Raw genomic sequence first — 21,305 nt, forward strand, 5'->3', positions numbered from 1 at the left:
TCCCTCCAATGTAAAATAGCCCCAGGGAGGTGGTGGTCTCCAGGGCTGTGGGGGGGTTGTGCACCCCCCTGCATTGTATTTAATTAAAGTCCTGTGGAAATGGTGGTCCCAAGGGCATCAAGATGTCCTAGGAGGAGGACTCAGTGTGCCTCCCTCCTTTATTTCAAAATGCCCAGAGGACCTGACCCACCTGGCAGATTTATAAAAACAAGCTTGGGAGCCCACTTTTTCTATAGAAACGTGGTTCTAACTGTAACTACCCACTGGCAGTCACTACTAGGTAGTTGTAGTTAAGAGCCAGTTTCCATAGACAGAGCATTTTTGTTTTTCCAATAACTGTCGCTGCTTGACCAATCTTCACAAAATTCTCAAAACCTATACTTTGGTTATTTCAACTGCTGTATTGGGGATGTCCCAAAATGCATTTTCCCCATTCACTTTCCATGGGGTCTTTAGACACAGTTACGGCCCAAACTGCTGCCTGGAATTAGACTAAATTTGACAGGATAGTAGATGTTGTTGTGCAGATTGTGATTTTTGTAATTTGATGTAAATCCGTTCAGTAGTTTGGGAAAAATGAATGGCAAAAAATATAGATATCTAGGGACTCTGATCCTCCACGAATCTGACTGTCCTCTTGCAGATATCTGATTGGCTGCCAACACTTCAGCAAGGAAGTGTTGGCAGCCATCTTGGGACTCATCTTCAGTCAAGTCCCAGGAAAAAAGGAAAAAAGAACAAAAGGGGCCTGGGTCGGGACACCCCGACCCCTTAGCTCTGGTGCTGGGGCCCCAGGGGGACCCTGTCCGGGCTTAAGAGCATATTCTTTTTTTTAATGTTCATGGGTCCATGGATTTTCCTGATTTTTTTTTTTTTAAAGTGGTGAATCCCTACCCTTTTTTGTGAATGCCCTGGGTAGGCCAACTCCCTGGGGCATGAGAAAAAAGATAGGAGTGAGGTGAATGCGTGTTACAGCCCCTGGGAACACCACCTCCACTGGGCTTTAATGAAATTTGATGCAGGGGGATGCTCTGCCCCCTCACAGCCCCAGGGACCACCACATACTTGGAGATAAAATTAAATAATCAGGGGGTCCATTTCAGAACCCCCGCACCCCTTCAGTGGGTGTGAGCATGGGTGCATCAGTGTCTTAGTGGGGGAGTCAGTGTCTGTGTGGGTCTGCGAGTGGGTGCATGAAGGTTTCAGTGGGTATCTGAGTGGGTGTGTGAGAGTCTGAGTGAGTCTGTGAGTGAGTGCGCATTGTTCTGATCGGGTCTGTGATTGGGTGTATGAGTGACTAAGTGGGTCTATGAGTGGGTGCATAACGGTCTGAGTGGGTATGTGAGTGGGGGAAAGATATTGAAAGTGAGCAACTATAACTCGTGCCCTAAGGTAACTATAACTTGCGCCCGCACCATGCACAGTTTTTTCGTCAAAAAGTTCACTGCAAATATTACACTGATATTATCAATAATGTTACCAAAGCTGTCATGAGTGCTGTAATTTGTGGGGAATTGGCAGGGCATGGCGAGGACGTAAGTTATAGTTATCTTAGGGTATTTCTATGTTTTTTTTAACGTAAAGTAATTTTTTTCACAATACATTAATCTAACCTGGCCTTTAGCACTACTATGTGGCTAACCCCCCCAAACCCAACACTACGCATGGTCTTTGGCTGTGCGCGGTAAGAGTTGGCCACGGCCTGCCTCTCTGCGTGTGAGAATACATGTGAAGGGGTGTATATGGGTGTGAGAGTGGCTGTGAGAGTGTCTGTCTGGGTGTGAGAGTGGGTGCATCAGTGTCTTAGTGGGTCTGTGAGTGGGCGCATCAATGTCTGTCTGGGTCTGTGAGTTGCCGCGTGAGGGTTTCAGTAGGTCTGTGAGTGGGTGTCTGGAAGTCTAAGGGGGTCTGTGAGTGGGTGCATGAGTGTCTGAGTAGGTCTGTGAGTGGGTGCGTGAAGGACTGGGTGGAGCTGTGAGGGGGTGCACAAGAGTCTGAGAGGCTCTGTGAATGGGTATATGAGTGTCTGAGTGAGTCTGTAGGTAGGTGCATAAGGATCTAAGTGGGTGTGTGAGTGGGAGAACAGGATTGAAAGAGAGAGAGAGAATTAAAAAGAATGAGATCACCTTTCAGTATGAACATTACATTTTTTTAAATAAAATATAAAAGGAAAACGACCATGGACACACATGGAGTAGAACCCTTCACTTTTAGTGGGAGGGTTTGTAACCTTAACATTTAGGACATAGGTGACTCCTTACTGTGTTGTTTCCAGTCATACCTATAACAGTCAACCCATGCAAGTGATTGGAAAGAATTGTGAATGTTCCAGCACTAGGAAGGTTTAACAATCAAAACACTAGTAAATAACCAAACACACTGCCAAGCGATACTAGGATTTGAACATACACCCTACTGAATGACAGCACAACATTTTGACCATTAGTCCAGAAGTGACTCTATTACACTCTGGCTCTCATTACAACCCTGGATGTCAGAGTAAAAGTGGCGGTAATACCACCAACAGGCCGGCGTAAAAAATATTTAATTACATCCATGTCGGAAACCGCCATGGCAAACCGCCACTTCTACACTTCGACTGCCAGGGTGGTAACGTCTGCTGGGCTGGAAACTTCAGTCTCCAGCCCAGAAGCCGTCACTACAACGCCGGAGGTATCAGGACCTCGCATACCGCCATGGATTTCGTGGGGTTTTGTACCGCCATGAAATCCATGGCGGTAGGCACTATCAGTGCCAGGGAATGCGTTCCCTGGCACTGATTGGGGTCTCCCCTTCCTCCCTCCCCCTCGCCAGAGCCCTCCTCCAACAGCCACGACCCCCCTACCACCCCGCAAAGGTGGTAGGACCCCCTCCCCCACCACCCCGATACATACACACATACCCCACACCCCCTACAGGCACGCTCACACCACTCATACACATACATGCACACATACATGCACACAGACATTTATCACATTTCCCATACACACAATACACCCACTGCATGCATACACGCACTCACACAACTCCTCTACACACTCACAAGCACACCCCCATTCACGCACATAACATACAACACCCCCCTCCCCTAACAGACGATCACCTTACCTGGTCCGGTGATCCTCCAGGAGGGAGCGGGATCAATGGGGGCTGCTCCACCACCAGCACCCCGTCACCTGAACACCACCATGCTGAATCCTGAGTTGTGATTTGGTGGGCGTTGTTCTGATGACGTGGCGGTGGAGCAGCCTCCACTTCACCGCCGACCGCCAGTATGGCTGCTGGTGGCTCTCTGTACAAAAAAGGGCGGAGGGCTGCCAGCAGTCATGATACGCTGGACGGGAGACCACCTGCACTGGCGGTCTTCAGCCCGGCAGAACCTTGGCGGTCTTGGAAAAAGACTGCTGAGGTCCAAGTGAGGGTCTCCGTATCCAAACATAACTATAGCATTCATACCAAACATCTTGCTTGTCTTCAAGGCTAGCTTTAGGATGGTGCCACTCTAGGTGCTGACTTGGGGAGAAGGGGTGCTGAGCTTAGCGGCGGATCTTGTTTAGTGATAACTATTTTAAAGCACCCGCTGCAGAGTTCCTTGTGCATCCACCTTTCAGGCCGCAATAAAAATGTCAAGATAACTCATGTGATTAATGTTCCGCTACAAAGTGTGCAATATCAGAGTTTTGTTGAGTGGCAGTTTTGACCCATATAAAGTAGCACAGAGTGCTAATATGCCTGCTGCAAAGAAAACCTACTGTGCAGATCTGTATATTACATGGATAGCTGAATGGACTACTGCTTTTGTCATAGAGATCCTTTTTGTTATCTCAGTTAATAAGATACAACCCTAAAATAGAAAAGTGACTGTTACAAACTGTCATCAAAGAACTGCATGCAGACTGTATAAAATAGATTATGATGTTATGTTTTGTTTTCCCCAGTATTTCATTATCTATTCCTAATGTTGCTACAAAGTGTTTGTTTGGCTAGATATACATTCTTATTAGTAAAGCCAGCCTTTACTAGAGCTTTGAAACAAATTAAACATATTTCGAGAGATGGACTATGGAGAGATGAAGAGGGGTAGTGAGGATTCCGAGGAGGAGGGCACAAGATGCAAAAAGTGACTCGCACACCCGGCACCACCTGCGATAAAGCTGGCCCTGCTAGTCTTACTCAGTCATTGCATAGAGAGACCATTGTAACAACAATATCTCTCTCTCTCTCTCTCTTCCATTCCATAATGGGATGGAAGAGAGAGAGAGCGAGAGAAGGACAGGATCATGGGGGGAGCCTGAAAACATTCATTGCTCCCAGAAGCAGGAAGCTGCTTGATGGAGCAATGTTTTTATCTGTTTCCCTGCACCCATGTTTGTGTGCAGGGAAACAGATGAAAACTCCACTTTCTGCCAGCGGGAGCTGTTTGACAGCTCCCTCCAAGCAAAAGCAAACATCTATGTCCTGGGGGTAGGCATCCCTGTGGCAAAGCAGGAGCCAGCCCTAGGGAGTGGCGGTACCCAGGCCAACACTAGCCATGAGGCCCCCCTCCAACTAGTATTACCCCAGAGAGGTGGTGGTCCCCAAAATGGACTCCCCTCATTACTGTATTTTAGCCCCAGGATATGGTGGTCCCCGGGGTGTGGGGGGGGGCTTGTGCCCCTTGCACAGAACTAAATATTCCCCCAGGGAGGGGGTGTGAGAATGGATTTCTTTTGAAATGATTAACCTCCCACTTTTTGCCTGGTATATCAGGTTTCAACGTTGTTAGTGCCCAGTGCCCTTGCTAACCAGCTTCACTAGGTCAGATCTCTTGCCCAAAACGGTTGTGATGCATTGGCACCATAGGCAACACCTTTAGCTGCCACTATAAGTCCCTAGTAAATGGTACTTAGGTATCCAGGGCATGGGGTACTAAAGGTAGGCCCCTGAGGGCAGAAGCATAGATGGTGCCACCATAAGGGACCATGCATCCAAGTGCACCCAGCACTGCCATTGCAGGCTGTATGTTCCTGTGCAGTCCCAAAATGCAAAACTGACATGGCACACAGCCTGTGTGGCCTGACCATTACACACTACATGCAATATATGTAAGCCACCCCTCTGGCAGGCCTTTCAGCCTTAAGGCAGGTGCACTATAGTGCATGTGTGGGCACAGATGCATGAGCAATATGCCCCTACTTCTACTGTGTCCTTCCCAAACCTGGGGTATAGGAAGTGTACAGAGCAGCCATTTTAGATGCATGCGCTGGACAATGGTCAGTAAGAGTTTCCCAGCGACACAATAGCCACTCTGAACCCTTGATTGTTTGGTATCACACAATTTCAGGACAATAAATTAAAACTGGTGCCAGTATTGGATTTATTGCAAAATGAACTCAGGGGCAACCATTGAGTTTTCTGGCAGGTCATAAGCAGCCTGCCATCACCAGATAAGATTCTGGAACCTTGGGGTGGGAGTCCTTGCTCCCTGGGTCCAGAAAACAAAGCCCTTCCTGGGCAGAGGGTTACATCTCCTTCCCCAGAAATGTGCACTGCCCTGCCAGCGAGCTTCAACGGGCTTGCTGCCTTTGAAACATGACCCACAGCCCTCCTGCTGGCAGCAGATGGCTGCCCCATTGCAAATCCCCACTTTTGGAGGGACAATGGAGGAAGAATTGACAAAGGACATGAGGAGTGGCCACACCCAGCTTGCACCACCCCTAAGATGTTGCATGCAAGGTGACCTCTCCATTTCATTTTCCTCTACCTTACATGTTAGTATAATAGCCAATCAGGGATAGGGAACTGACCTCTGAAGATGACCCATTGGTCACTACTAGGGACTCCTCTGAAAGTCCACTAAATGCAGTATTTAGAGGACACCCCTAGACCTGCACATCAAATTCTCAGGACACAAGAATGCCAGTAGCAAAGAAGACCCAAGACACATGAACTGCATTCCTGCTGCACAAACAAAAAGGTGCCAAACCCTGCCTGCTGCACCCAGGACTCGACAATCACTGCTGAGGGGTTGCATGGACAAGAGATGGACTCTGTAAAATCCCAGAGGACCTCCGCTCATCTGAAAATTAAAAGATCTCCCTTCAGAGTGAAGACATTACCCCCTGCAACAAAGAAGCAAAAGACCAGTGAAGTCAAGTTCACTGACCAGCCGCTGACCAAGGAACCAGACCAAGCAGCCAAACCAAATTTCACCTGTTGGACCCAGAGTACAAATCCTGAAAATGTGGCAAGTTTGGTGGCACTGAGACCTCCAGTGGCTGAACAGTGCAAAGCCCAGGGTACTGCACCCCCATCGCCAGCCACCCAGAAGAAAAGTCCACTTTGGACTCCCAAAGGACCAGTAAAAATCCCAAGTCGATGGACTTCAGGACACAGTAGAACCACTACTCAGAGCGGCCCTGTTGACCTGCAATTCAACCTCAACTTGACCTGCCTCCTGCTTCCAAGGGCACCTTTGCACATAACTTTTGGCTCACCTATCTCCTCTCCAGCCGGCCTCCCTGGGCCCTGCACCAGAGAACCAGCTGTGCTCAAAGGATCTCCCACCCCTTGTGACCTCTACATTCCAAAGTGACCCATCGGACTCCCCCGGTCTCCTCCGGAGTCCCCTACAGTGGTCTGGCACCGGCTCCAAGAACTTTTCAGCAGCTACTCCCACTGAAACCAGGAGCCGCCCGAGCTTCCCCGGCTGGTCCACAGGACATCTCAATGAACTCAACCTAAAAATGAAAGGAGATATTAGTAAAACGCATTGCCAGATTTTATGTACATTTTTAAAGTTTTCTCCCATTGATATGTTTTGTTTAATTGTCCACAAAAAGATTATGGGGGTCATTCTGACCTCGGCGGTAAAAGGCGCTTACCGCCGGCCAGAAGACCGCCATAACACAGCCGCGGCCGCGGTAAACCGCCACGGTCGTTCTGACCCGCAACTGACAAACCGCCAAAAACCCAACATCCAAAAAAGTCCGCCACACCAAAGGTCAGCGAAAACATGGCGATGATCAAACCTCCACCGTCACGCCAACAGAAATATGCCCATACCATTCCGACCCACAAATCCACGCGGCGGTCTTTCAAACGCGGTATTCCATTGGCGGTACACACCGCCGCGGTCAAATTACACACACACATAGAAAACTCAGCCACATTGGTCAGTTTGAAATACACACACCTGATACACATACTAACACCACTCCCACACACCCAACACAATATAAAACACACACCCACATCACCCACAAGCCCCTACGACCCGAAATCATTACCGAAGGCTAGAGAGAGCACAGATTAGACAATCCCACAACACCAACACCCACACAGAATCCACGCACCAAACACCACACACCACCACATGCACCACACTCATCACCACAAACGCCACCCCACACCTCATCCACACCACCCGATGGCACCCCAAAGACACCCCAGGTTCAGTGACGCCGAACTCAGGGTCATGGTGGAGGAAATAGTCTGTGTAGAGCCCCAGCTCTTCAGGGCACAGGTGCAGCACACCAGAATTGCCAGGAAGATGGAGCTATGGCAAAGGATAGTGGACAGGGTTAACGCGGTGGGACAGCATCCATGCAATCGGGAGGACATCAGGAAGAGATGGAACGACCTACAGGGGAAGGTGCGTTCCATGGTATCAAGGCACAACATTGCGGTGCAGAAGACTGGCAGCGGACCCCCACCTACTCCCCCCGAATTTACCGCATGGGAGGAGGAAGTCTTGCACATCCTGCATCCTGAGGGCCTCGCAGGAGTATCTGGAGGAATGGACTCTGGTAAGTCAAATCTTCACTACTGCTTCCTACCCCCACCCCACCTGCATGCCAAATCATACCCCCACCCTCACCCCCATCACACCAACTCCTTGCAAATGGCTCACCATCACAACCCACCCATCCCAACACCATGCCCTGCATGCGACCACAAAGCATGGACACCCATCACCAAAGCATGCCCACTGCACACACACATCACCCCCACAAGCCACCCTCACAAAAGCCCCCACAAGGAAATGCCTGCACTTGGGTACACAAACACCCACCCATCACACGAAATGCCACACACAGAAGCAATAACCATACCTTTATACCCCTGCAGGACCCGAACGCCACCACACCGCCACGGAGGGTCCAGAGATGTCCATCCCACCCCCAGAAGAGGCCCCCAGCGATGACAGCAGCTCTGTCTCCCTGGAGCCAGATGACCAGCCCGGCCCATCAGGGACCTCTGGACAGTCGGTTCCCCACAGACAGGCACAGGCTACACCAGACCCAACCCCCTCTGGGAACACCAGCACAGCTCCCACCCAGCGGGCCCATGCCTCTGTCTCCAGTACACGTCAATCAGCGGTGTGTCTACCACTACAGGGCACCCAGGTTGTCCCACCACCCCAACAACAACAGGGACCTGGGGGCAGTGGTAGTGGGCACACCGTCCAGGGGACAGAGGCCCAGGGACACAGGGGAACTGGGAGGGCTGCTGTACGACAGGGGGGGACAGGCCCGGGGAACCGACTCTCCAAGAGGCCCTCTCCTCCATCATGGGAGCATACCACCGCTCCCAGGAGACGATGGCGACGGTACTGGCCAGGTTCCAGGAGATCCAGGAACTGCAGGAGGAACGGTACATGGGGTTCAGGGAGGAACTGAGGAACTGAGGAACATCGGTTCCGCAATGGGGACCATCGTCGTGGCCCTTACCCAGATCGTCACCACATTGCGGGACCATGTGGCACCCCAAAGGACCCCTGTCACTAGCCCAGGCCAGGAACAGCCTACCACCTCCGCCGGCGCTAGTGGACAGGAGGCCCCCACACAACGACAGGCCACCAGAACCCCACCTCCTGCAGAAGAAGAACCACCCCGCAAACGGAACCTGAGATCTCACAAGAAGACAGAGTAGGATTGCAAGACCCCCGCCAGCCAAAGATACCCCCTGATGTCATCCCACTGTCCCACATTGTCACCATGTCCAAACTTGAACTGCCCCTGCTCCATCCTTCCCCATGCATAAGGACAATGCACCTGTGCGACTGAGAACTGGACTCTGCCATGGACATTACTCCACCCCCACCCATCACCGTTTCACAATCATGAACCTATATGTAGCACTTAAAATAAATCACTTATTACACTTAAAATAACAGGAGTCTGCTTGTATTCTTTACAAATGTATTACACATAACGTTGCAATAATGTCCAGTTACTTTGTGATGACAACATACCAATTTCAATAAGTTTTAGTCCATGGGCAAACAAAGCTGAAGTCAGGCAGTGGGTCATACAGCTCTGCAAAGGGAAGGGAAAGTCACAAATCAGTTAACAGGAACTGGGGGGAAACACAGACAGTGGAGACCAATGGGGCCGTAAGTAAATGTAAAATGGCGTGGCTGATTCTTACCTGTGTGCTACTGAAAATATTGTTGTATGACTGTATCCCTGTTGTCCGTGTCGTCCCCGTCGTCTTCCTCCTCTTCACTCTCCACAGGCTCCACAGCTGCTACAACACCACCATCTGGACCATCCTCCTGCAGAAAAGGCACCTGGCATCGCAAAGCAAGATTGTGAAGCATACAGCAGGCCACGATGATATGGCACACCTTCTTTGGTGAGTACATTAGGGATCCCCCTGTCATATGCAGGCACCTAAACCTGGTCTTCAGGACCCCGAAGGTCCTTTCTATGATCCTCCTAGTGCGCGCATGGGCCTCATTGTACCGTTCCTCTGCCCTGGTCCGGGGATTCCTCACTGGGGTCAGTAGCCACGACAGGTTGGGGTAACCAGAGTCACCAATTAGCCACACACGGTGTCTCTGTAGCTGTTCCATCACATAAGGGATGCTGCTATTTCGCATGACATACGCGTCATGCACTGACCCAGGGAACTTGGCATTTACATGGGAGATGTACTGGTCAGCCAAACAGAACACCTGGACAGTCATCGAATGATAACTTTTTCTGTTTCTGTACACCTGCTCACTTTCTTTGGGGGGAACCAAAGCCACATGGGTCCCATCAATGGCACCAATGATGTTGGGGATGTGTCCAAGGGCATAGAAATCACCCTTCACTGTAGCCAATTCGCCCACCTCAGGGAAAATAATGTAGCTCCGCATGTATTTCATCAGGGCAGACAACACTCTGGACAAAACCTTAGAAAACATAGGCTGAGACATCCCAGATGATATGGCCACTGTTGTCTGAAAAGACCCACTTGCCAAAAAATGGAGTACTGACAGAACCTGCACCAGAGGGGGAATCCCTGTGGGTTGGCGGATGGGGGACATCAGGTCTGGCTCCAGCTGGGCACACAGTTCATGTATAGTTGCTCTGTCAAGCCGGTATGTAAGTATGATATGTCGTTCTTCCATTGTCGACAGGTCCACCAGCGGTCGGTACACGGGAGGATTCATCCTTCTCCTCGCAAGTCCCAGCGGACGGTGCCTAGGAAGGACAACATGGAGCACACAGTCAAGCAACCCACAGGTTCGTACACACAGCTTGCACAGTACATGAATCGCTATGCATTGAAAGGCTTGTATGAGTGGCAATGCAAGGCCTAGGCCTGTGTGACGCAGTAGAAATCATGCCATGTGGGCCCTTGAAATGGCGGCTGCCTGACCTGTGAAGTGTGACAGTGGGATGTGAGGTCACTGCTCTGGCGTGGCACACCGTGGCGGTAGGCGGTCGAAGACCGCGGCGCAAAGCAGCATTGGTTAACATTGAACCCTATGGGTCTCAGGAGCCAATGACGATGTGCGCCGGCGGTCGCGGCACGCACCGCCGCGGGCGTGACCGCCATTTTCTATCAGCTTAATCACTTGAGACCTGATCATCCACACGAGAGGACCTATACTGCATGTGCTGCTGTGACCTCGGTCTGGGAGATACAATGGCTGCTGCGACTGGGGAAAGGGCCCCTGCCTTCACTTCCGAAGAATTGGAGAAACTTGTTGATGGGGTCCTCCCCCAGTATGCGCTACTCTACGGTCCTCCAGACCAACAGGTTAGTACACACGGTGCACGTAGAATGGGCTATGCCTGTGTTGAGTGGGGTGTATGTAAGGTAAGGTTGGGGAGGGGGGGGCCACTCACATTGACCATGCAGAAAACTGATGCGATATCCTTTACCACCCTGTACATGTCACATAGGTCAGCGCCCATCAGAAGATCGACATTTGGCGTGCCATCGCCAAGGACGTCCGGGCCCTGGGGGTCCACAACAGACGGGGCACCCACTGCCGAAAGAGGTGGGAGGACATCCGCTGCGGGACCAGAAAGACCGCTGAGTCTCTGCTGGGGATGGCCTCCCAACGTAGGAGGGGTGCCAGCCGCCAATTGACCCCCCTGATGTCCTGGATCCTGGCGGTGGCCTACCCCGATTTGGATGGGCGCGTGAGGACATCACAGCAGACACAAGGGGGTGAGTATCAGCACATTCTGCTATCTTTGCGCGCAGTGAAGGTGTCTGGGTGGGGGAGGAGGGCTGTGGCTATCTCCAGGCCAGGGCGCATTCTGTAGGCTAGGCCCCTCCGTTAGACACGGCCCTGCCCCCCCGCACCCCATCTCTGTAGGGTGCCAAGTATAGCTATCCATGGTCCGGCCTCACCCATGTGTGCATTTGTCGTCCAGAAACCTGTAGGCCTAGTCACAATAACTGAGTAGTGTACCCCGATTGCGCAGCCTAGTTCAGGGGGCTTCTGTGTCTGTCCTCTCCGACAACGGTGTTGCCAATGCATGCACTCAACCTGTCTTCATTTCTCCTCCCCCCCCCTTTTCTTTGTCTTCCTGTTCATGTGTGCATTAGCATCATCAGGCGGAGGAGAAGTGGCATCGGCGCACAAGGGAGCTGCATCTCACATGGCCCCGGAGGGCCATACAACAGACTCCGAGTACACCAGTGAGACGGAGGGCGACTGGAGCTCCAGAACGGGGACCCGTGGAGACGTCAGCGACACCGACACGTCCTCGGAAGGGAGCTCCCTAGCGGTGGCGGCAACATCCGTGCCCACCGCCACAACAGGTACAGCCGCCACCCAGCGCACCAGCCCCGCCCTCCCAGCAGCCCCTCAGCCTTCGCTCCGTGCCCGCTCGCCCAGGAAGGCGGGCATCTCCTTCGCCCCAGGCACCTCAGGCCCTGCCCCAGTTACCCCTGCTGCCCTCAGTGAGGAGGTCATTGACCTCCTCAGGACACTCATTGTTGGGCAGTCTACCCTTTTGAATGCCATCCAGGGTGTAGAAAGGGAGGTGCATCGGAGAAATGCATACCTGGAGGGCATTCATTCGGGTCAGGCTGCCCATCAGCGATCGTTCAACGCTCTGGCCTCAGCACTGACGGCAGCCATTGTCCCTGTCTCCAGCCTCCCTCTTCTGACTCCCTCCACCCAGTCCCAGTCTCCTGTTCCTCTGCCTATCCCATCCACACCATCAGACCAGCCTGCACACACCTCAACACCCAAGGGCAGCTCATCCAGACATAAGCACCACAGATCCCACAAGCATTCACCCAAGCAACATCCAGATGCAGACATGCCAACAGTCACTACCACCTCTGTGTCCCCCACCTCCTCATCTCCCTCCTCCCTCCCTGTGACGTCTCCACTCACACCTGCATGCACACTACCATCAGCCAGTACTTCCATCACCAGCACACCCTCCATTACAGTCCGCACACGTGCAGTCACCACCCCCACTGCCATTTACACATCCCCTGTGTCCTCTCCCAGTGTGTCTGTCACCCCTTCTTCCAAAGCACACAAACGCAGGCAGCCACCCACCCAACAGCCATCCACCTCACGACAGCCTCCGTCACAGGCACCTGCACCCAAAGACAGCACACTTGACTCTCCTACAACCACATCCTCTTCCTCCACTCCCAAACCCACTACACCTACCCGTCCCTGTCCTTCCCAAGTCCTTTTCCTTTCCAACCTTGAGCTCGTTCCAATCACTGACCCACCCCCTCCATCTGGTAAGAGTAAGAAAAGCACCTCAGCCACCACCAGCCCTGCATCTACTGTGACCAAAGTGCAGGGCTATTGGAGTCTACCAGATCCTAGGGCAGGAACATCGGCCAGCAGCAAGGGGACAGCCAGCCCACCCCCTGGGAAGAGGACAAAAAAGAAAAAGGCCCGGCGCGACAAGAGTGAGACGGCTGCCACCAAGGACAGTAGCCTTGCCCCGTCACCTGCCACATCATCCAAGGGAGGGAAGGGCCACAGAGCTTCAGCGAAGGAGGGCAAGGGCAGCAGGGCGGAGAAGTCAGGCAGGAGGCGAGCTGCCCAGGAGTGCCCCACCAGCCCCATTCCGGGTGTGACGGACGACACCCACGGGCCCAGGACTCCATCACAGGAGGGCGCCGCGACCGCAAGTTCGGATGGTGAATGAACGGGAAGTCTTGCCCAGGTCTGGCTCCCTAGACACACAGGACAAGCACCGCTGAACAGGGCCCCGCCGGGAGGAGCACCGCTGAACAGGGACCCGCCGGGACAAGAACCACTGAACAGGGCCCCGCCGGGACAACATCCGCTGAACAGGGGCCCGCCGGGACAAGAACCCCTGAACAGGGCCCCGCTGGGAGGAGCACCGCTGAACAGGGACCCGCCGGGAGGAGCACCGCTGAACAGGGGCCCGCCAGGACAAGAACCGCTGAACAGGTGCCCGCCGGGAGGAGCACCACTGAACAGGGCCCCGCACGGAGGAGCACCGCTGAACAGGGACCCGCCGGGAGGAGCACCGCTGAACAGGGGCCCGCCGGGACAAGAACCGCTGAACAGGGGCCCGCCGGGAGGAGCACCGCTGAACAGGGCCCCACCGGAAGGAGCACTGCTGAACAGGGACCCGCCGGGAGGAGCACCGCTGAACAGGGGCCCGCCGGGACAAGAACCGCTGAACAGGGCCCCGCCGGGAGGAGCACCACTGAACAGGGACCCGCCGGGAGGAGCACCGCTGAACAGGGGCCCGCCGGGACAAGAACCGCTGAACAGGGGCCCGCCGGGAGGAGCACCGCTGAACAGGGGCCCGCCGGAAGGAGCACCGCTGAACAGGGACCCGCCGGGAGGAGCACCGCTGAACAGGGGCCCGCCGGGACAAGAACCGCTGAACAGGGCCCCGCCGGGACAAGAACCACTCCGCTGGGCCCTTCATCTCAAGCACCGCTCCGCTGGGGCCTTCATCTCAAGCACCGCTCCGCTGGGTCCCGCCGTCTCTGCACCGCTCCGCTGGGCCCTTCATCTCAAGCACCGCTCCGCTGGGGCCTCCATCTCAAGCACCGCTCCGCTGGGCCCTTCATCTCAAGCACCGCTCTGCTGGGGCCTTCATCTCAAGCACCGCTCCGCTGGGTCCCGCCGTCTCTGCACCGCTCCGCTGGGCCTTTCATCTCAAGCACCGCTCCGCTGGGGCCTTCATCTCAAGCACCGCTCCGCTGGGGCCTTCATCTCAAGCACCGCTCTGCTGGGCCCTTCATCTCAAGCACCGCTCCGCTGGGTCCCGCCGTCTCTGCACCGCTCCGCTGGGCCCTTCATCTCAAGCACTGCTCCGCTGGGCCCTTCATCTCAAGCACCGCTCCGCTGGGGCCTTCATCTCAAGCACCGCTCCGCTGGGGCCTTCATCTCAAGCACCGCTCCGCTGGGTCCCGCCGTCTCTGCACCGCTCCGCTGGGTCCCGCCGTCTCTGCACCGCTCCGCTGGGCCCTTCATCTCAAGCATCGCTCCGCTGGGCCCTTCATCTCAAGCACCGCTCCGCTGGGGCCTTCATCTCAAGCACCGCTCCGCTGGGTCCCACCGTCTCTGCACCGCTCCGCTGGGTCCCGCCGTCTCTGCACCGCTCCGCTGGGCCCTTCATCTCAAGCACCGCTCTGCTGGGCCCTTCATCTCAAGCACCGCTCCGCTGGGGCCTTCATCTCAAGCACTGCTCCGCTGGGGCCTTCATCTCAAGCACCGCCCTGCTGGGTCCCGCCGTCTCTGCACCGCTCCGCTGGGGCCTTCATCTCAAGCACCGCTCCGCTGGGTCCCGCCGTCTCTGCACCGCTCCGCTGGGTCCCGCCGTCTCTGCACCGCTCCGCTGGGCCCTTCATCTCAAGCACCGCTCCGCTGGGCCCTTCATCTCAAGCTCCGCTCCGCTGGGGCCTTCATCTCAAGCACCGCTCCGCTGGGGCCTTCATCTCAAGCACCGCTCCGCTGGGTCCCGCCGTCTCTGCACCGCTCCGCTGGGGCCTTCATCTCAAGCACCGCTCCGTTGGGTCCCGCCGTCTCTGCCCCGCTCCGCTGGGCCCTTCATCTCAAGCACCGCTGGCCCATTGACAGTGCCGGTTCTGTGTCGACCAGGGCTTCAGGAAGCACTCTGGGCACCATGCCTCCTCCATTAACAGTGGAGTCGGTAATCCATCTGATGGACTGTGGCTTTGCACTTCCCAGGATGTAACAGTGGCCAACCCACCCACTGTAGAGACTCGAGAGACTGTGGCTTTGCACTTCCCAGGATGGAACAGTGGGCAAGCCACCCACTGTAGAGACTCGAGAGACTGCGGCTTTGCACTCCCCAGGATGGAACAGTGGGCAAGCCACCCACTGTAGAGACTTGTGAGACGGTGACTTTGCACTCCCCAGGATGGAACAGTGGGCAAGCCACCCACTGTAGAGACTTGTGAGACTGTGGCTTTGCACTCCCCAGGATGGGAAAGTGGGCATGGAGGCTCCTCGTGAATCTGGCGTCAAGGACTCATGTGGCTGAGGTGCCCCCCCTTCCCTTCCCCCTGAGGTGCCTGTAGTTTTATCATCTGATGCCCCAGCAGTGTTCTCTCCAATGGTATCTGGTCTCCTGTGTGGGCTTTGCCCATGTGTTTGTGCACATTGGCCCACGGACTATGGAACTTTGAGGGTATGTGCAGGACTTATTGCCTATGTATATATTGTTGACTCTGTTCATTCCTTATTTTTGTATCTTTTATATGGCATATTTCACATACCTTTAATGGAGCTATTTCTACATATATTTTATAGATCATTTTAATTGTGTCTTTGCATTATTCCGGTGGGTTTGGGGGGTGTCACTCTGACTTGTTGCTCAGCATTGGGGTGTAGGTATTTGTGGTGGGGGGGTGGGTGTATGGCGCATGTGTGTGCGTGTAAGCTTTCCTCCTCCCCCCTCACCTGTGTCGTAGGTGCAGTACTCACCGTTGTCGTCTGCGCCGGCGTTCGTACTCCTGGTAGATGAGCAGGTAGACAATAGCTGGTAGGATGTTTAATTCGGGTTCCATGCTGTCCTCCTTCCTCGTGGAGTGTGTATAGGTGAGCGTTTTCCCGTTCGTAGTCTGTTTCCGCCGTGTTTTTATCAGCGGGGCTCCCGCCCCGGAAAAGGTGGTGGATTGGTGAGTTGTGATAGGGTGGGCGGTACATTGTCTGCCGCCTGCCTGTTGGCGGTGACCGCCGTGCTGTTTGTCTGTCCCGCCGTGGCGGTCGGAGTGTTAAAGTGGCGGGCTGTGTTGGCGGTTCCCACCAGGGTCAGAATTCCTTTTTTTGGACCGCCTGCCTGTTGGCGGGTTGGCCGCCGCTTTATCACCGACCGCCAGGGTCAGAATGACCCCCTATGTTTGCTAAAATTTGACAAATCATAACTTAAAAAGTACTGATCCGATTGAAATGATTTTGGTCTTAAAAATGTTATACAAATCTGAAGCATTTTTGTAAATTGGTTCCTAGTTAATCCCTTGAGTGTGTGTCCACATTTATTGATACTGTGAATATAACAAATGCTTAGCACTTCTCCAAGATTGGCCTAACTGCTTGACCAAGCTACCATAAAAATTAGAGCATTAAGGCCCTCATTATGACATTGGCGGTAAGTGCCGCCAACTTACGGCGACCACGACGGTATACCAATACAGGTATTATGACCCACACATATAAATCTGCCACTATACAGACACACACACAAGTCCGCCAGCCAAATGGTCAGTGATAAACTGGCAGTACTAAAATCCACACCGTTACGCCAACAGAAATACGCCCATAGCATTATGACCCACGAATCACCACAACGGACATTCAACCGCGGGAAACCATTGGCAGTACGCACCGCCGTGCTCAAAATACACGCACACTTAAAAAACAACACCACATTGGAAAAGTCAAACTACACACACCTGACACACATACACACACCACACCCCTAACACTATAAAACACACACCCACACTACCCACAACCCTTTACGACTCCAAAAAAATATGCAACAGAGAGAGAGACACTAAGAGCACCCACAGAACTAGAGCCACAGAACACCATCATCCATCACCATCCACACACCTCACAGCACACACCCCAACACATCACCTCACATACAACACTCACACTACACCCATGGCACCACAAAGACACGCCTGGTTCTCTGAGGAGGAGCTAAGGGTCATGGTGGACGAAATCTTCTGGGTAGAGCCACAGCTATTTGGATAACAGGTGCAGCAGACATCTATTGCATGGAAGATGGAGCTATGGTGGAGAGTCGTGGACAGGGTCAACACCGTGGGACAGCACCCCAGAACAAGGGATGACATCAGGAAGAGGTGGAACGACCTACGGGGGGAAGGTGCATTCCGTGGTAGCAAGACACCAGATACCTGTACAGAGGACTGGTGGTGGACCCCTACATTCTCCCCCACACCTAACAACATGGGAGGAGCAAGTCTTGGCGACAATGCATCCTGAGGTCCTGGAAGGAGAAGCAGGAGGACTGGACTCTGGTAAGTCAGGTTTCTATTACTATCACCCCCTTACCTGAACGCCATCACATACCCCCAACCCTGCCCTCACCTCCTCACTCCACCACCTCACATATACCCCAAGATCACAACCCACCCATCCCAATACCAAGATCTGCATGCAACACTAATGCATGGACACCCATCACAGACCTGCATGGACACCCATCACCACAGCATGCACACTACTGACAATCACTTAGCCAACCAAATCACAACTCACAGAAGCCAAAGCTTCCTTGCTAATAACAACCATAGAGGAAAACATACCCATGCAAACAATAACACTGCATTTACATCCCCACGGACCCCCACACAACGTCACCGCAAAGGAGGTACCATCAATATCCAGTCCCCACCAGAAGAGGCCCACAGTGACAACATAAGCTCTGCCCACCTCGATCAGGATGACCAACCTGGCCCATCATGGACCTCTGGACAGTCGTTGACCCAGCCACAGTCCGAAACCACCACAGAGCCTCCCCCCTCAGGAAACACCAGCACAGCACCCACCCAGAGAGCCCATCCCTATGTCCCCAGGACACGTCAATCAGCAGTGTGTCCACCACTACAAGGGCCCCAGGCAACCCCACAAACGCAGGACGATCAGGGACCTGGGGTCAGTGGCAGTGGGTACACGGTTCAGGGGACAAAGGCACAGGACAACAGGGAAGCTGGGAGGACTGTCTGTTCAACAGGGGGAGGACATGCCCTGGGAACAGACTCTCCACGAGGCACTCACAAACATCCTGGGAGCATACCACCATTCCCAGGAGACCCTGGGCCAGAAACTGGCCAAGCAGCAGGATACCCAGCGACTGCAGGAGGGACAGTACCTGGGGATTAGGGAGGACCTGAGGGACATCCTCACCAACCTGGTCACCACTGCAGGGGTTCAGAAAGACATGGTCAACACCATGAGGGAGGCAGTGGCACACCAATGGGCCTCTGACACTAGCCACACCGAAGAATAGCCCTCCACCTCTGCCGATGCTAGTGGACAGGAGACCCCGCCACAGGAACAACAGGCCACCAGCACCACCCCCTGCAGAAGGAGAACCACCACGCAAAAGGTCCCTGCGATCCAGGCAGAAGCCAGAGAACATTGTCAAGATCCCCGCCAGGAAATAGGACTCCCCTGATTGTCACCCTTGTGCCCCAATTCAAATGTACTGTAATATTTACATAGGTATGACCTGTAGTGGGCAGCAGTAAACACACCAGGAGCCAGAGTGGGGCACAGATATTTGAAAATAGAGATGCCAAAGGGTACAGTAAGTGGCCATAGAAATAGGGAAATAAGAATGCCATGTTCAATGTCCAACACAAAACTGCAATGGAAGGTGAAGTTACAGTGTCTTACCTGTGTGTCACTGGAAGTACTGTTGAAATATTGTAGTTCAGTTTTCCACATCCTCTTCCTCTGCCTCCTCTTTGTCACTTTCCACAGTCTCCACCGCTGCCACACGACCATCTCCAGCCTCATCCTCCTGCAGAAAAGGCACCTGGCCTCTAGGTTGTGCAACATGCAACATGCAACAATGATCTGGCACAGCTTCTTGGATGAGTAGTACAGGGATCCACCTGCCAGATGGAGGCACTGGAATCTGACCTTCAGGAGGCCAAATGTGTGCTCAATTATCCTCCTTGTTCGCCCATGTGCCTCATTGTAACATTCCTCTGCCCTTGTCCTGGCATTCCTCACTGGGGTCAGTATCCATGAGAGGTTGGGGTAACCAGAGTCACCTGTAAATATCGAGGGATACCTGTTAGCTACACACTCACCCTTAGGGCCAACACCACACCCATATACCTACATCAACTGGGTGGGGACCATGGGCTCACCTATTAGCCATACCCAGTGCCTCTGGAGTTGAGACATCACATATGGGATGCTGCTATTCCTCAAGATAAAGGCATCATGCATAGAGCCAGGATACTTTGCATTGACATGGGAGATGTACTGGTCTGCCAAACACCATCTGCACATTCAGAGAGTGAAAGCTTTTTCGATTTCTGAACACCTGTTCATTTCTCCGGGGGTGGACAAAGGCAATATGTGTACCATCAATGGCACCAATGATGTTGGGGACATGTCCCATTGCATAGAAGTCAGTCTTCACTGTGGCCAAATCCTCCACCTGGGGGAAAACGATGTTGCTGCGCATGTGTTTCATCAGGGCAGACAACACTCTGGTCAGCACGTTTGAGAACATAGGCTGTGACATCTCTGATGCCATGGCCACTGTCGCTTGGAAGGAACCACTTGCCAGGAAATGGAGCACTGACAGGACCTGCACTAGAGGGGGTATACCTGTGTGGTGGCGGATAGCTGAAATCAGGCCTGGCTCCAATTGGGCACACAGTTCTTGGATTGTGGCCCTATCAAGTCTATAGGTGAGTATAATGTGCCTGTCCTCCATTGTCACCAGGTCCACCAGGGGTCTGTACACAGGTGGATATCTCCATCTCCTATTCATCCTCCGTGGTTGAACTCTAGGGTGAAAAACGGTGAGCAGAGGGTCATATTCAAACATATTCTCAGATTAATATGCAATTTTTGCTTTACAGAAACAGTATGTGAACTTGTAAGTCAGTTGATGTGCCTATGTCTGCTGTGATGCAGTTAGGTGCCATGGCCTGTGCCCCCCTGAAATGGCGGCTGCTTGACCTGTGAGGAGGGACAAGTGGAAATGAGGTAATTACACTGGCATTGTGAGCCGTTGCAGTCGGCGCTCGACGACCGCCGTGCAACACTGCATTGGTTATCATTGGGGCCTATGGGTTCCAGGAGCCAATGGCTATGTACGCTGGCGGTGACAGTACACACCACCACAGACGTGACCGCCATTTTCTATCTGTTCACTCACTTGCTACCTGACCTTCAACAGGAGAGGACCCACACTGCAAGTGCTGCTGTGACCTGTGTATGGAAGTGATAATGGCTCGAGCGTCTGGGGAAAGGGCCCCTGCCTTCACTTCGGAGGAGTTGCAGAGACTGGTGGATGGGATCCTACCCCAGTACCCTTTACTTAATGGTCTCCAGACAAACAGGTGAGTACACTGTGAGCATGATGCGTGGGGCATGAATGTATGGAGTGCTGTGTGTAGAGGCCTCGTGTGGGAGGGGGTGTGAGGGGTCCCGGGCAGAGTGCTGCATGCATGGTGGTCAATGTATGTGTGTAAGGGGATGGGAGGGATATGGTGGGCCATGAGTATAACAGCCCGGACGGTATAACTAATACTTTTCTGCAGAATTTTCTGTGAAGGTCAGCGCCCATCAGAAAAAGGGTATTTAGCGTGCCATCACCAAGGAGGGGCGGACCCTGGGGGTCTTTGACACTGCCGCGAATGATGGGAGGACCTTCGCTGCTGGGCAAGGAAGATGGCGGAGGCCCAGCTGGGGCTGGCCTCCCACGAGGAAGGGGTGCCCGTCATACCCTAAGCCCCCTGATGTTTCACATCCTGGCGGTGGCCTATCCAGAGTTGGATGGGCGCTTGAAGGCATCACAGTAACCACAAGGGGGTGAGTACAG

Source organism: Pleurodeles waltl, chromosome 9, assembly GCF_031143425.1.
Source record: "Pleurodeles waltl isolate 20211129_DDA chromosome 9, aPleWal1.hap1.20221129, whole genome shotgun sequence".
In the NCBI taxonomy this organism is placed as follows: Eukaryota; Metazoa; Chordata; class Amphibia; order Caudata; family Salamandridae; genus Pleurodeles; species Pleurodeles waltl.